Raw genomic sequence first — 15123 nt, forward strand, 5'->3', positions numbered from 1 at the left:
CGACTCCATTTTCAACATGATAATCATCATTGTAATATTGTGTGGACGGAACTCCTTGTTGATCAAAATAATTCGAAGTAGATGAAGAAAGAGATCGCTGCTCCTGAGAGGACCTACCTCTAGATCCTGTCTGAAAATTACCACGACCTCAAGGAGCAGACATCCCATTATTGCGCTGTAATAGAACCGGACAATTATTCTTAAAATGCCCTTCTTCCCAACAATATGCACATTGGTTCGGGCCTAACAAAGGTCGCGGCGCAGAATACTCAGGCTTTTGTAACAATCTCTGAAACTGTGGAGGCTGTTGGAACTGGGAAGACTGCTGATTCTGATTCGAGCGAGGCGGATACGCCTGCTGCACAAGAACCTTCGTTTTTAGATCTCTATTTTTCTTCTCTTGTTTCTCCTTTTCCTCCTTATCTCTGTTCTCATAATACTGGGCAATAGCCAATATTTTAGCAGGGGAAGAGACAGCCCATGCACTTTCAGAACTCTTTAATTTGTTCGACAACTCAGGAAGTAAATTATATACAAACTTATCCACAAATAATCGCTGACCACCCTCTACACTCAAATCCTGACCACTGTGGTCTATAAACGTCTCTTCGAAACGAGTGAAGAAATCCGAGACACTTTCGTCTTTCTTTTGCTTGCACGTGGCCAGCTTATCCCAATTTACTCGCACTGCAGGCATTATTGTCTTCATCAATTCAATTATTCTACCTGGAAGAGCCGTGATCAAATCCTCAGGCTTCGCACCGCCTACCTGATTCGCGTCTGCGGCTCTAATAGCAGCCCAATCGCGACCTAATTCAACCAGGTGATCTTACTTACGAATCCGCGCCCATATACCTTGCGGGACCTCATTTCCAAATAACATATCAATATCGGCCAAATTCATAATGCAAGCGTCAACTGTTTGGGACAATTCTTTATAGTATCCAGCAGGATTCTTACGAGGGTCCGGAAGAATGCTCTTAAGCGCTAAAACTTCAGACCTCTTCTAAGGCTCATGGACCCATATACGCTGGAAATGAGCGGGGATAGGAGGTGGACCAACCACCGCTTCTCTCCATACGGGAGGAACCTCACGCATCGGTTAATTCTTACTACCTTGTTTGTTGGCGGTGTTAACCTCAGAAACAGACAAGGACAAAAACATAGTGCGGAATGTAATGAGTTTTTTTACTGCCTCTTCAACCCTGTTTCCTACAATAACGCCTTTATTGAAGTCCGCCTGTAGCTTCAGCAATTTCAAGGGAACTGTATCTGACTCCATATCATCCCAACCTTTAATAAGAGTTTGACACATAACATTAAAAACATATCTCTGCGTAGGTTCTGACCACTGATAGAAGTTACTCATAATATCTGCAGTACTGTATTCTAATCCCTGCTCAATCCATTTACAAGCGAGTGAACCCAAAACCACTTTCTCGTCCGTAAGAGGAAGCTGCCAACGAGATTTTTGTCTAGAAAAAGCTGGAGACAAATTGAAAGACCCAATAAGAGGGGAAAGGAAACTTGAAACAGCATCCGCTATCCTCCTCTGAGAGGTAGGAGAATCCTTCAAAAGAATAGGAGACATGGCAGATGTCGAAGGCAGCGGAGACTGAAACGTAGCAGGCTGGGGAGTAGGAGCAGGAGAAGACGGAGGCTGAATCACAGACTGCAAGGATGGAGCAGAAGCAGGAAAAGAAGTATTGACAGGCTGAGCCTGTTGCTGAACAATTGGCAACTGAGCAACCACTTGCTGAGCAACAGGCGGGGGCAACGGTGGTGCGGTAGCATTTTGCACATAGGGCGGAGGGGAACTCAGCAAACAAGTCATTAGGGCATCTTTTTCTAATTCATTATTTTTATCTGAAGAGGAAGTAGGCAGCATCGGATAGCATCGATCTATCGCCATACGATGTTGTCTCTCTGACACCTCCCTCGCACCATCTTCTTCATTATCTTTAAGCTGCTGCGCAGCTTGTAAAATTGACATATCTTGTGCTTTCTTATCCTTTTTCGCTTGTTTAATTTCTTTCTGTTTGGCTTCTTTAGGCCAAAGGCGGAAGGAGTCAAACATAGCCGGCCGGGCTTTTCTTTTAAACAAAATCGTTTCTAAATTATCTAGTATAGTGGGGTCAAAGCTACCGTTTTGGGGCCATCTTAAAACTCCACTATTCTTCGTATATCGGACCCATGTCTCGTTGTTAAAATCTAGTTTGCGACATCAACATTATCTGCGCCATCTTGTCCCTTTTAGGCCCATTCGTGCGCGTAAGTGGCAGCCATTTTGAATGCCATGGCCTCTCTGCCCAGTGCCGATAGCCAGCGCATCTCTCTCTCTCTCCCCTAACCTCGCAGGCATCCCCCGCGCGCTGACAGCCCCCGCTCTCACATGGTTGGGCCATAAACCCCTCTTCAGCGCAACTCTGCCTCGGAACCCCATCCTGTTCCCAGCTCAACACCTCCCTCCATTCCTTTCATGATCCGGTATCCTTTGATAAACCCCCTTTCCCTCTGTGCCCGATTGTCCTGCTCACTCCCAGGCCGCCACCTGGCCCTGCGGATGCTATTTATTGCCCCCCCACAATACAGTAGGAAGCTTCCCCCATCAAAGGATCCACAACTGATCAATGCCCCCACACCATGAGATCCGATCATCCCCATGCATTCCGGGAATCGGCGGAATGCCCAGCTGCGCGACAATCGTCACCTGTTGTGACCGGGGTGGGGACTTCTACTGTAAATGTGTGTGGGAACGGGCTTGAAGTGGGGATTCCGAGGATGTCTTTCCGTACATCAAAGTGTTGACAGAGATGTGTTTTATGCAATAAAGCAATAAACTTGTGTATAAGAGGCCAGGCCTCAGAGATGCGGTTAGAGCACCTCGAGAAGATACCCTGTTGTCTGAGTTGACGTGTTCTGCTCCGTCGGAATAACAACTTCTGTTTCCTGCCTTCCAGTCTCCAGCGCCTGCCTCTTTGTTTGAAAGATTCGAGTGCTATGAGAGGCGGTTAGCGCCGGGCAATACTGAAAAAGGTTCTCGATTGACATCTGCCCTACCTTTTTCCACATCGTTAAAGGTAATGGGACCAATACCGTGTTTCGAATAGAGCTCATAAGTGGGAGTTCCAACTGGAGGGATCGGGCACGATTCCTCTAACTGGGAATCCCTCGTACAACCTAAACAACAAAATCTCCTAGACTTACTCAGCCCAGGCATCGTTACTTCTCTAGACTGATCACAAACAACAAGGGGTATAGATCAGTGGAACAGTACAATCGTACTTACCCCTTGGCTTCAGGGATTGCAATACCTGAATGTACCAAAAACAAAACAAAACAAAGGTCTGTGGGAGCGACCCACCAAATACTTAACTAAGAATCGTTCCACACCAGCGAAGGTCCGTCTATCGTCTCGCTCTACCAAGCGTCATCCGAAGGGTCCAAGGCAGGGCGACAGTCAGGGCAGCAGTCGTCAGCAGCCGTCGGAGAGGAGTAGCTGCGCTGTCAAAGACCTTTGGTCCACTTCCGACATACAGGGGTTGATCAGGTGGTGCGCCTCCTCCGGAGTTTTCTTGCGGGGCTCTCACGACCCTCGGGCTCAACCGCTACCGCTGAAGTCGCCCCGCGTTGGGCGCCAGTTGGAGAACCGCAGCCTTAGGGCACGGTGGCGCAGAGTACGCCTAAATCCCCGGGGTTCACCTGCCTTATCAAATACAGAGACACGGACTCTTCGTCTGGCGTAGAAGATGATATTTATTAGCTGCAGCTAGTACAGTGGTCTTAGAAGTCGTCAATGCAACGAGGTTCAAAAGAGACTGCCACTTAACTCCGTGGCGCACAGGTTTATATACAGTACAACACAATGCAAAAAGGCAATTTCACAAGAGCATGAGCTATAGTCAAACGTTAGAAACAATGTTTTAAGACTAAGGCAACTCAAATTCCCGGTCTCGTTTGTCACTCGACCTCTTAAGTAAATTACGAATGAATCCGCATTATTCAGTTTACGAGCAAAAAAAACACACAGGTGTGTGTCGCAGGAGGACAGTCGTGAAACAGGAGAATGCAGGAGACATGTAGCGAAGGACAGCAGATAAGATAAAGTAAAGAAAACAATGGTGTGAACCAACATGTAGTCAGGACGGGGATTAATCAGCTCAGACAAGAATTAGTGTACTCGGCCAGACCCTGACACTCACTAGTAAACATTAGCAGAGAAGCCACCTGACACACAAAGGCAGAAACGACAGAAACATCGCGCTCGCCAAGCTGCCTGAGTGAGGGCAACACAAAATGGCGGCGGTCACAAAACGGAGGCTGAGTACGAACAAATTCGTAATTTTCAGAACCTCACTTCCAAATTCACAAGGACCAATAGAAAGAGGCAAAGGACTAGAATCCGGATTACGAACTGGGGCGCCAGAAAATCCTACCGAGACATTCATCAAACCAGACAAAGGTGCGCCAGGGAGTTTAGAGTGCATGATAGAACTCTTAGCCGCACCAGTATCCAAAAGAAAAGGTTCTGACACACCTGATGTAATTACTTCAACATAAGGTCCACTCTGGTCTACTGGAACTGACACTACTCCCTCTCTTTGTCCATAGCTGTCTTAGCTATCATTAAAACCAGCACTCTCGCCTTCAACATAATAGTCATCCGTGTAATATTGAGCAGACTGAACAGACAGAACATTCTGTTGATCAAAATAATTCATAGAATTCTGAGGGGGAAAGGAACGTTCATTCTGAGAAAACGTACCACGTCCTCTACCCCTAGGCACTTGTTGAAAACCACCACGACCTCTCTGACCAGACACACTATTCGTACGTTGTAGCAGAACCGGACAACTATTCTTGAAATGACCTTCTTCCCTACAATAAGCACACTGATTAGGGCCTAGCAGAAGTCGCGGAGGAAAAGACTCAGGCTTCTGCAACAATCTCTGAAACTGTGGGGGCTGCTGAAACTGGGAAGGTTGCTGAAGCTGACGCTCATTAGAGCGAGGCAGATACGCCTGCTGTAAAAGAAGCTTTGTCTTCAATTCTTTAGTCTTCTTCTCTGCTTTATCCTTCTCATCTTTATCTCTATTCTCGTAATATTGTGCAGTAGCCAATATCTGGGCCGAAGAAGAAACAGGCCACAAACTCTCAGAGTCCTTCAACCTTTTACAAAGTTCAGGAAGAAAATTAAAAACAAACTTGTCCACAAACAATCTTTGACCACCTTCTGTACTCATGCCCTGACACTGTGATCAATAAATGTTTCTTCAAACCTAGTGAAGAAATCAGACACACTCTTTTTCTTTCTTTTGTTTGCATGCTACTAAATTGTCCCAATTCACTCGCATAGGAGGCATCAAGGTTTTCATTAAATTAATAATCCTACCAGGTAATTCTGCAACTAAAGGCTCAGGTTTGGCACCTCCTACCTGTCGACTATCTGCAGCAGCAATATTAACCCACGTATCTCCTAACTCTACCGCATGATCCTCGTGACATATCTTCGCCCACAAAGGTTGGGGAACTACATTACCCAACAAAATATCTACATCAGCTAAATTCATAACACACGCATCAACAGTCGGAGACAACCACTTGTAATAACCAGCAGGATTCTTATGGGGGTCAGGCAAAGTCTGCTTAAGAGCCAGGACCTCTGCTCTCTTCCAAGGAACATCTACCCACACTCACTGAAAATGAGCAGGTGCAGCTGCAATACCATTATTAAGATCAGCAGCAACTGCCTCTCTCCATACAGGAGGAACCTCTCTCATCGGGTACTGCTTCACTTTCCTCCTAACAGAAGGATCAGGTTCAAACAACGACTGAGAAGGAAGTCTACACCTAAACGCAAGAAGCGTCTCTACCGCTTCCTCAACATCGGGACCCACTATCGTCCCTTTAGCAAATTCAGACTGAACATCAAGCACTTCCTGCGGAATCAGACCTAACTGATTATTTTCCCATTCTTCACGAAGGAAAGTATACATTACATCAAAAACATACCTTTGCTTAGGCGGATCCCACTGCAAGAAAACATCCATAATTGCTTGTAAATCATACCTAGAAGCATTTAAAATCCATCTACGAGCCAAAAGATCCAACACTGCCCGCTCTTCGGGACCAGGAATCTGACTACGACTCTGCTTACATTCCGAAACCGGGGTCATACTCAGTGACCCAAAGAGTGGAGACAAAAGACTAGCAACAGTCTCAGTCATCCATTTTCGAGTAGAAGGAGAAGAAGTTGACATAAGGACAGGAGACAAAGTGTTTTGAGGCGACAAAGACATAGGGTCAGTAGAAAAGGAAGTGAAAGGCAAAGGAGAAGAAGGCAAAGGAGTTTGAGGCAGAACTGGTAGCAAAACTGGCGGCCCTAAAGAAGGCTGCGCCAATGGAGGAAGAACTAACTGTGGAAGAACAGCTGGCGGGACAACAACAGCAGGGGGTTGAACAACTGGGGGTCGCGGAGGTGCCGAAGCACTCTGCACATAAGGAGGGTGGTAATCTCAACAAATGCGACATCAAAGGATCCTTTTCAGGGTCATTTGTCGCATTCGGAAGAAGAGGTGGCAAAGCCGGATAACATTTGTCAATGGCCATGCAATGTTGTCTATCTGACACCTCAATCGCACGATCTTCTTCATCTTCTTTAAACTGCCTAGCAGCTTGCATTATCGATATATTCTTTTCTTTCCTATCTTTCTTAGCTTGCTTAATTTTCCGCTGTTTGGCTTCCTTACGCCAGAGGCGGAAAGAGTCAAGCATCGCCGGCCAGGCTTTCTTCCTAAATAGCGCAACTTCTAGGTTATCTAAAACCTCTGATTCGAAACTACCATGTTGGGGCCATCGTAAGACACCATCTTTCTTTGTATAACGGATCTATACTTCATTAAACGTAATTGGACCCACGCCATGCTTTGAATAGAGCTCATAAGTTGGAGTTCCAATCGGAGGTATCGGACACGAGTCCTCCAATCGGGAATCCCTGTTACAACTACAACAAAACCATTTCCTAAATTTGCTAAGATTAGGCATCTTATAGCTCACTAATCTAGCTTCAAACTTCAAGGGGTTATCAAAAACGATATTCTCGCAAATATACAAGCCCCTCTGCTTTGGTAATTGCAACAAGCAAATCAAGGAAACCCAAGAAACCAAACAAAGTCATGGGAGCGGCCCCCTTTTTACTTAACCAAAATGTCTGTCACGCCACCAGAAGACCGTCTATTGTCTCGCCTTACAAATCATCTCAAACGGGTCCAAGACAGGGCAACAGTCAGGGCAGCAGTCCTTCGTAGCCGTCGGAAAGGGGAAGCCTCGCAGTAAAGACCTTCGGTCCACAGTCGACATGCAGGGGTCGATGAAGTGGGGGCCCTCCTCCAGAATTTCCTCACAAAGCTCCTCACGATCTTCGGGCTTGTACCGGTACCGCTGAAGTCGCCCAACGTTGGGCGCCAACTGAAGAACCGGGGGCCTTATTTATGAAGGCCTTGCGCCGCCGGTGCGTCACTTTTAACATGGGAAAAAGTGACGCACCGGTGGCGCAAGTCCTTCATAAATAAGGCCCCGGGTTTTTAAACCCAGCGGCGCCAGGGGCACGCCCAAAGGCTTCGGATTCACCTGTCTTGGTATACAGAGACACGGAATACTTCTGGGTGGCATCAAAGACCACGTTTATTAGCTGCAGCTAGTAACAGAAGTCCTAGAAATACAACACAGTGTACAACTCAGGAGACTGTTCAATTTTATAAGGCAAGACATCCCTTTTTATGCCAAAATTCACATTACGAATGCACACCCACTGCGCAAAATTCTAGCCAATAAGGTACATTCTCAAACAAAGTATCACATAGCAAAAACCTCAGTTTACATTGCCCCAACCCACAAGTTAATTATTTGGAATGTCCCAAATCCAATCTCCACAAGCCGGACAAACCCATAATTGAAAGCACAATGCATGTAATGAAAAAGCATAGAAAAGGAACAATGACAAATAACGAGCAAGATAGAACCTAAAAGTTAACGATGTCCTGAACATTGATTGGCAATCTCAGATAACGATCAACCAAGGAAATTGGCTTAGCGAGGTCAGTTTCTTACAGTTCACTCATGAGTCAAGAAGAGGCCTAGTTAATAAGTGCATGAACAACGAAGCCCATGCAACTTTGTTCGTTCGGTTACCTCCACGGGCCCACGGGCCTACGTGATGGCAACACAAAATGGAGGCACGGACAAAATGGAACCCATATTTGAAACAAAGTCTCTGAATATGTAATGAACTCACTAGTTAACGCGACGAATTCACTCCATATTAGCCGCACTTACTAATACGGTACAACATCACCAAAATCGTGATGGAACCATAACCTCACGAGACAAAACAAAATTTTACAGAACCTCAAGGCTACAACAATTGACAACACACAATTCATTGTAAGTCACCACAGACCAGCTCACCACATCACTAAGCCAGAACCCACCAGCCGACACCTCCGACACCAACGAGGCAGCTCACAATTTCACACAGTGGATCACCAACTGCGGCGACAACCTTGCTTCGCTGAAGAACCCCCGAGGCAAGACCAGCAACAGGAAAACTACATGGTTCACCGACACCCTCAAAGACTCAAAGAAATCATGCCGCACGCTCGAAAAAACCTAGCGCCACGAACGGACGACAGAAAACATGACAGCCCTCAAGAACGCCACTCGCAAACACCATAAGCTGATCCACACCACCAAAAAGGACATGAGTCAAAGTGCTGCTGGACAACAACACCCACAACAGCAAGGAACTCTTCAGCATCGTAAAAGAGCTCTCTAACCCCAACGCCAGCAACAACAACATCACACCATCACAAGACCTCTGCAACTCCCTCGCCACGCTCTTCTACCACAAGATTGCAGACATACACAACAGCTTTGACGCCCAGACTCCACCTTCGGTTTCCAAACCAACGACCCCCACCACCACCCTAAACGACTGGACCCCAATCAGCACAGAAGCCACCACCCACGTCATGAACACCATCCACTCCGGCTCTCCCTCCGACCCATGCCCCCACCACATCTACAACAGAGCAGACACCATCATCGCACCCAACCTCCGGAACGTCATAAACAACTCCTTCGCATCAGCCACCTTCCCAGCGAGCTGGAAGCGCGCAGAGATCAACGCCGTTCTGAAAAAACCCACAGCTGACCCTAAAGACCTCAAGAACTTCCGCACCATCTCTCTTCTTCCCTTCCCGGCTAAAGTCATCGAGAAGACCGTCAATAAACAGCTGACTGGATTCCTTGAGGCAAACAACTCGCTCGACCCATCCCAGTCCGGATTTCGAGCCAACCACAGCACCGAGACAGCCCTCATCGCAGCCACCGACGACATCAGGACCATGATGGACAACGGCGAGACAACCGCCCTCATCCTCCTAGACCTCTCAGCCGCTTTTGATACCGTCTGCCACCGCACCCTAACAACCCGCCTCCACAACACTGGGATCCGAGGAAAAGCGCTGGACTGGATCACCTCGTTCCTCTCCAACAGAACCCAGAGAGTCCGCCTCCCGCCGTTCCGCTACGCAGCCAGCAAGATCATCTGCAGCGTACCCCAAGTCTCCTCGCTCAGCCCAACCCTCTTCAATATCTAAATGAGCCCCCTCGCCACCATCGCATGCAAACACAACCTCAACATAATTTCCTACGCTGACGACACCCAGCTGATACTCTCACTCACCAAAGACCCAACCACCGTAAAAACCAACCTCCAGGAAGGAATGAAGGACGTCGCGGAATGGATGAAGCTCAGTCGGCTGAAACTGAACTCCGACAAAACAGAACTCCAGGAACGACTCCTGGTGGCCAACTGCACTGGGCACCACACCGTCACCCACGGACCACACACGCAACCTGGGATTCATCCTAGACTCCTCGCTCACGATGACCAAACAAGTCAACGCCATCTCATCCTCCTACTTCAACACCCTGCACATGCAGATCTTCTGGTGGATCCCCACAGAAACCAGAAAGATGGTCACGCAGGCCCTCGTCACCAGCCGTCTGGACTACGGGAACGCCATTTACGCAGGAACCACAGCCAAACTTCAGAAACGACTGCAGCGCATACAGAACGCCTCAGCACGACTCATCTTGGACATCCCTCGCCACAGCTACATATCGGCCCACTTAAAAAACCTGCACTGGCTCCCCGTCAGCAAGAGGATCACGTTAAGGCTCCTCACCCATGCACACAAAGCACTTCACGACATGGGCCCCGAATACCTCAACAACCGCCTCTCGTTTTACTCTCCCACCCGCCAGCTCCGCTCCGCCAGCCCTGCCCTCGCAACCATCCCACGGATCCGCAGAGCCACCACCGGAGGACAATCGTTCTCCTACCTGGCCGCCAAGACATGGAACTCCCTCCCCGCTCACCTACGAATGACCCAGGACCATCTCACCTTCCGTAAACCCCATAAGACCTGGCTATTCGAGCAGTAGCGGCCCCTCCCTCTCCCTTTAGCACCTTGAGACCCTCGCGGGTGAGTAGCGTGCTCTACAAATGTACTGATTGATTGATTGATTGATTGTAAGAAATTTATAACAGTTTTTTACCTCAGATCCCAGCGACAAGAGTTGCATGGCCTCGTGGTGGAGACAGAACAGCAAAATGAGGACTTAGATGATGGGGTTCAAGATGGAAACAGAATTGGAAAACATTCAAAAAAGTAGGTACTTACCTCATTTCCTTCCATTCCTCCAACTAAAAGTAGGAGGTATTCCCACCACAGTTGCCTTAACGGAAAGCCACATCTTGATTAGAGCAGCGGTAATCTTAGCTGGACAGCCGCTTCTGTCTATTGCGCCATCAATTCTGGTGAGAATTCCTGGCAAAGTCGGCAGAACTCTGGTGGTCTTTCGTCCATTGACCCGCCAACTTCTAAATAGAGCAGATGCCCCACCAAGTAGGCAGGTCATGAATCTGTCAAAAAAGTAACAGAGCAACCGTTACTGCCAAGATCTAAAGCGGGCAATAGTGTCCTTAAGGTAGTCCATGGTTAGGCTCACCGCAGGGCAGGTTTTTAGGTCTCCAATCCCAAAATTCCATTCTCTTACTGTATGGCAGTTGTTCTAGGTTTAGAATAAGGTTATTTAAGGTATATTGAAGGTGCATTCTATTCTGTAGCCTCCTCTGTGGTGTGATTTAGAATCTTGAGCTTTATATTCTTGCTCTGCGGGGGAGTGTAGACTCCGTTGTGGTGTTAGTGCTCCTGCTGTGCAGTAGCAGGATTTGCACAATAATGGATTAAACCAACAGAATCATGGTTATCATCATTACAGAATTTGGCAACAACACTCATTGTGTTTCTGACTGTGGGTCATTTCTTCAAACGTTTTGATTTTATCTTCCTTTTGGAATTTCATTTTATGATGCTTTCAGGATTCTATACCTGCCACATTGTAAGTATCTTTCACATCAATATGTTCAATAATTTTAGGCGTTTGTCTAATGGCTCAAACATTACAACTTTTACTGTTATATTTAAGTACCTGAACATTCCATTCCTCGCTGTCTCTACTCTGTTTCTAAGCAATGTGGATCTTGGGATTTACATCACAAAGTGTTACCTGATTGGACTCTTGTGGTGCATCAAATAATTTTAACTTTTCTTTCACTTTTCACAGTTAATGGTTTTTGTCAAGTAAGCTGAAAAGAATTGTGAAACAAAAAGATGTCAGAATGTCAGTTTTTTCTCCAACATTTAAACTGCTTGTAAATGAATAGTACAAGTATTTCAAAATATAACAAGAATTATGAAAGAACTTTTTTTTGTAATTCAGAAGTGTGATGCAAACAAATATTTAAATAGGAGCAAAGAAAATCAGAATACTTGCTGATGTCCAAATGACAAATATTTGCAGACACTTTATTTCCAAACATTGTACAATATATACTTTTAAAAACAGATATCAGTGACAAATTCCGTGGCCATTTCATTGTAAAAAGCTGCTGATTGCAAATGACAGTGTGCTGCTAGTTTATGCTTTAGTCATGTATTTATTAAAAGTGATAGTTTTTAGGTCTCAATGCGCGCTGCAGAGGAAAAAAGACCTTTAGCAATCGATTCCCTTTTTCTGCCAAAAACGTGCACGCGTTTTATTCCTTTGAATGGCAACGCGTGCACGTTTGGCGATTCCCTTGCGGAAGGAGCGAGTTTTGAGACCATCTGTTTGTAATTGACAGATGGTTCCTGCTCACTCCCGCAAGGGAAACAGGGGCAGCCCCCCTCCTCTCTCCCCTTCCCCTGCTGCCTCCTCCTCTCCTTGTCTTTTTTAGGGCTCAACCTCTGCCAATGCGCTTGCGCATTGCAGATGTCGAGACATATTGGGGCTTAACAAGAGCGTAACTATCTCTGGCAATTTGATGCTGTGCCCGTGAAAAGCAAGCTCAATGCGCAAGCGCATTGGCAAAAAGCGCATGCACATCAAGGCCACCAGCCTCCCTCCCACAGTGATCTCAAGCTTCCCCCAGCATGCGCTCAGCCTCAGGCTGGCATTTCTCCTCCCCTAATTATTCACTGCATGGCCAGCTGGCACATCAAAGGCTGCTGCTCCCCGTGCATCTCCTCACCCTTACTCTCCCCTATGATTCCCTTCTTGTTTTGTTTTTAACAAACTGTCCAGATATTTTTAGAGGAAAACCTGCTTTCTTTACAAGAATGAATGTTTAAAAGAAGCAAAACATTTTGCTGCACGTGTATATGCACATATATATATTGTAAATATGCTCTTTTGTACGAAGATATATATGTATTTATAATGTTTTTACCTATATTACCCTGCAAGAGATGCAAGCAGTTTCACAATTATGGCTAGCCAAATAAACCTTTTTTTTTAAGTACCATGTGTTTAATGTCTGTCCTCCCTTTGCTCTCATCCATTTCATTCAGTGAACAGTTGCCATATTTATCTGTAGCAAATGGTGATAAACTGGGGTAAAGTAAGAGACGAAAGCTGTTCACAGCCAAATGGTAGCCGTGAACACCAGGCAATTATACACCTATGTAACCTGCCCTGCTTCCAAACCAGACGAGCCCGCTGCAATGTTTTGCTGGTGAGATGCTCAGCAAAACGTGTTCAGTTTTTTCCCAGCTCTCCAAAATCCGCTTCTTGGTGCACGCATACAATCCACACATTGGTTGTGCATGCCTCTGTTCCGATGCCACCACACTGCTGTGTTAACATGGACCAACAAACAATGCCTCCGCATAGATGACAGAGTAGGGATACCGGTGGTAATACTCAGTGTGCTCATACTTGCGCTGGGTTTGGCACGTAGTATGGCTGCAGTAAGAGGACACCCTGTCCACGCTTTCACCGGCTTCCACAGCGTGCCCAGTGCGCGCTGGCCTCACTTCTCCTCCCCCCTAATTGCTTTTTTTCACGGCCGCCAGGCCGTGAGCTACATCAAAAGGTTCGGCTCAACGCCCCCTGCTTCACGGACGCTTCTCAGGCCACCAGCCTGCCCAATATATTTATTTTGCATAGCTCTGTCTTGTTCACTACGTTTCCTTGCGTGCATGGAAGGTCCAGCAGAACACGACTTTCTGTGGTGGTTGGTGTCCAGTTTGTGCTTACATTTGACCTTAGTGATGCAATATGAAAAAATCCTGCTTATTTGTTTGCAAGGCAGACACGCATGCTCCTACGCGTTCTTAAAGATGCTATAAAAACACAGTCCCTTTTTAAAAAAAAGTGTCTACTGTGCTATATTTTACTTTGTACATCTTGCTAGTTCACCCCTTGAACACCAATTTTCATCGCCTAACTCCTGTTCAAAACACTCTTCTTCGACAGTACAGCTTAACTTTACTGATTCAGTCTCTTCTGCAAATTGGCCCTTCTCCCAGATTACGTAACATGTTGATGTGTTCTGGGATGTTTCCTAAGGAAGCTGGAACAACGCGTCCAACGTCTCTAAATTAATACTAAACATTCCCCATAACAAAAAGAGAGACCAGTTGGCTTTGCCAAAGCTTAACTGCGCCATGGGCCCATCTTGGCCTTCCACTGGGGGAAATGACCCCATGCCTGGTTTTCGGTTACGTTCCTGATGTGCTCATGTCCTCAGATCCGTGCCTGGACCCGAGCGATGAGTCACGGATTCTTGTAATCTGGTTTCTTTTCGTGCACAGCTCTAACTGGAAAAGATGGCGAGGCTTATTCTGATGACAAGTTCATACTAAGTGGCTCATTTGTTAAAGTCGTTTTGTGTCATTATTATTCGAAAGGACGCTTCCTGAGTTCACCAGGCAGCTCGTGGGGTAGTTAAACCTTTTATGTGAGTTAAATACGCTACGCTGTAAGGATGGGCATTGATAGCTAACTATATGCTTAGAGCCCGCAGGGTTTACTCTTTCAGATAGGCTACACTTTCAGACCTAACACTTAGTGAGTTTGAAGTGCTGAGGTTATGCTACAGTTATTTATATCCAGCTTTATTTCAAACTTTTCTCTTTATGCAGAATTAATTGTGCTATCATTTTTCTTTTCCTATACATTTTCGATTCCTTATCCAGCAGCACCTACTGTGGTGTTTGAGAGCATACAGAAACCTAGAAGCGCTCGTCATACGGTGGCATCCAGTGTGAAAGCCCCGGATCTGCATTTGGGCTGTCCAGGAAAGGGCTCAGTTCAGGTACTTGATACTCGCCGTGTGACCCTGCGCAGATCACATTCTGCAGTGTGGCGCCATCGCTCACCTGTTCATTAGCATTGGTCATGAGTCTGTTTCTGCAGCATGCTTGTGGCTCGGGTGCCTCTCACTGCAACAAGCTTAATTTCTGCGGGATCTGCCCGGATGCTTAACATTATTTAAACTATTTTTCTTGAAACATTGTTAACACTTTTGTTTTGCTTCCTTTTCTATTTTATGGACATTATAAATGACTAGTTAAGAATATAACTATACTACGTATCCTGCCTTTGAAATAGCCTTGCGAGAGCCCACTCGTTTACAGTTCCTGCAGGCATACGCAGCACATTCCCCTACTTCAAATAAAGCCAAACTTTAGCACGAATGTGATCCCGGCCTCCGGCGCACCTATTAACATA

General features: G+C 46.4%; 1 protein-coding gene across 1 annotated transcript in view; it reads left to right on the plus strand.

Annotated features, from left to right (window-relative positions):
* LOC147701270 (IgGFc-binding protein-like) overlaps positions 1-15123 on the plus strand; it is a 1577064-nt gene that overhangs the window by 146688 nt on the left and 1415253 nt on the right. The window lies entirely within an intron of this gene.

This window comes from Lissotriton vulgaris, chromosome 7, assembly GCF_964263255.1.
Source record: "Lissotriton vulgaris chromosome 7, aLisVul1.2, whole genome shotgun sequence".
Taxonomy (NCBI): Eukaryota; Metazoa; Chordata; class Amphibia; order Caudata; family Salamandridae; genus Lissotriton; species Lissotriton vulgaris.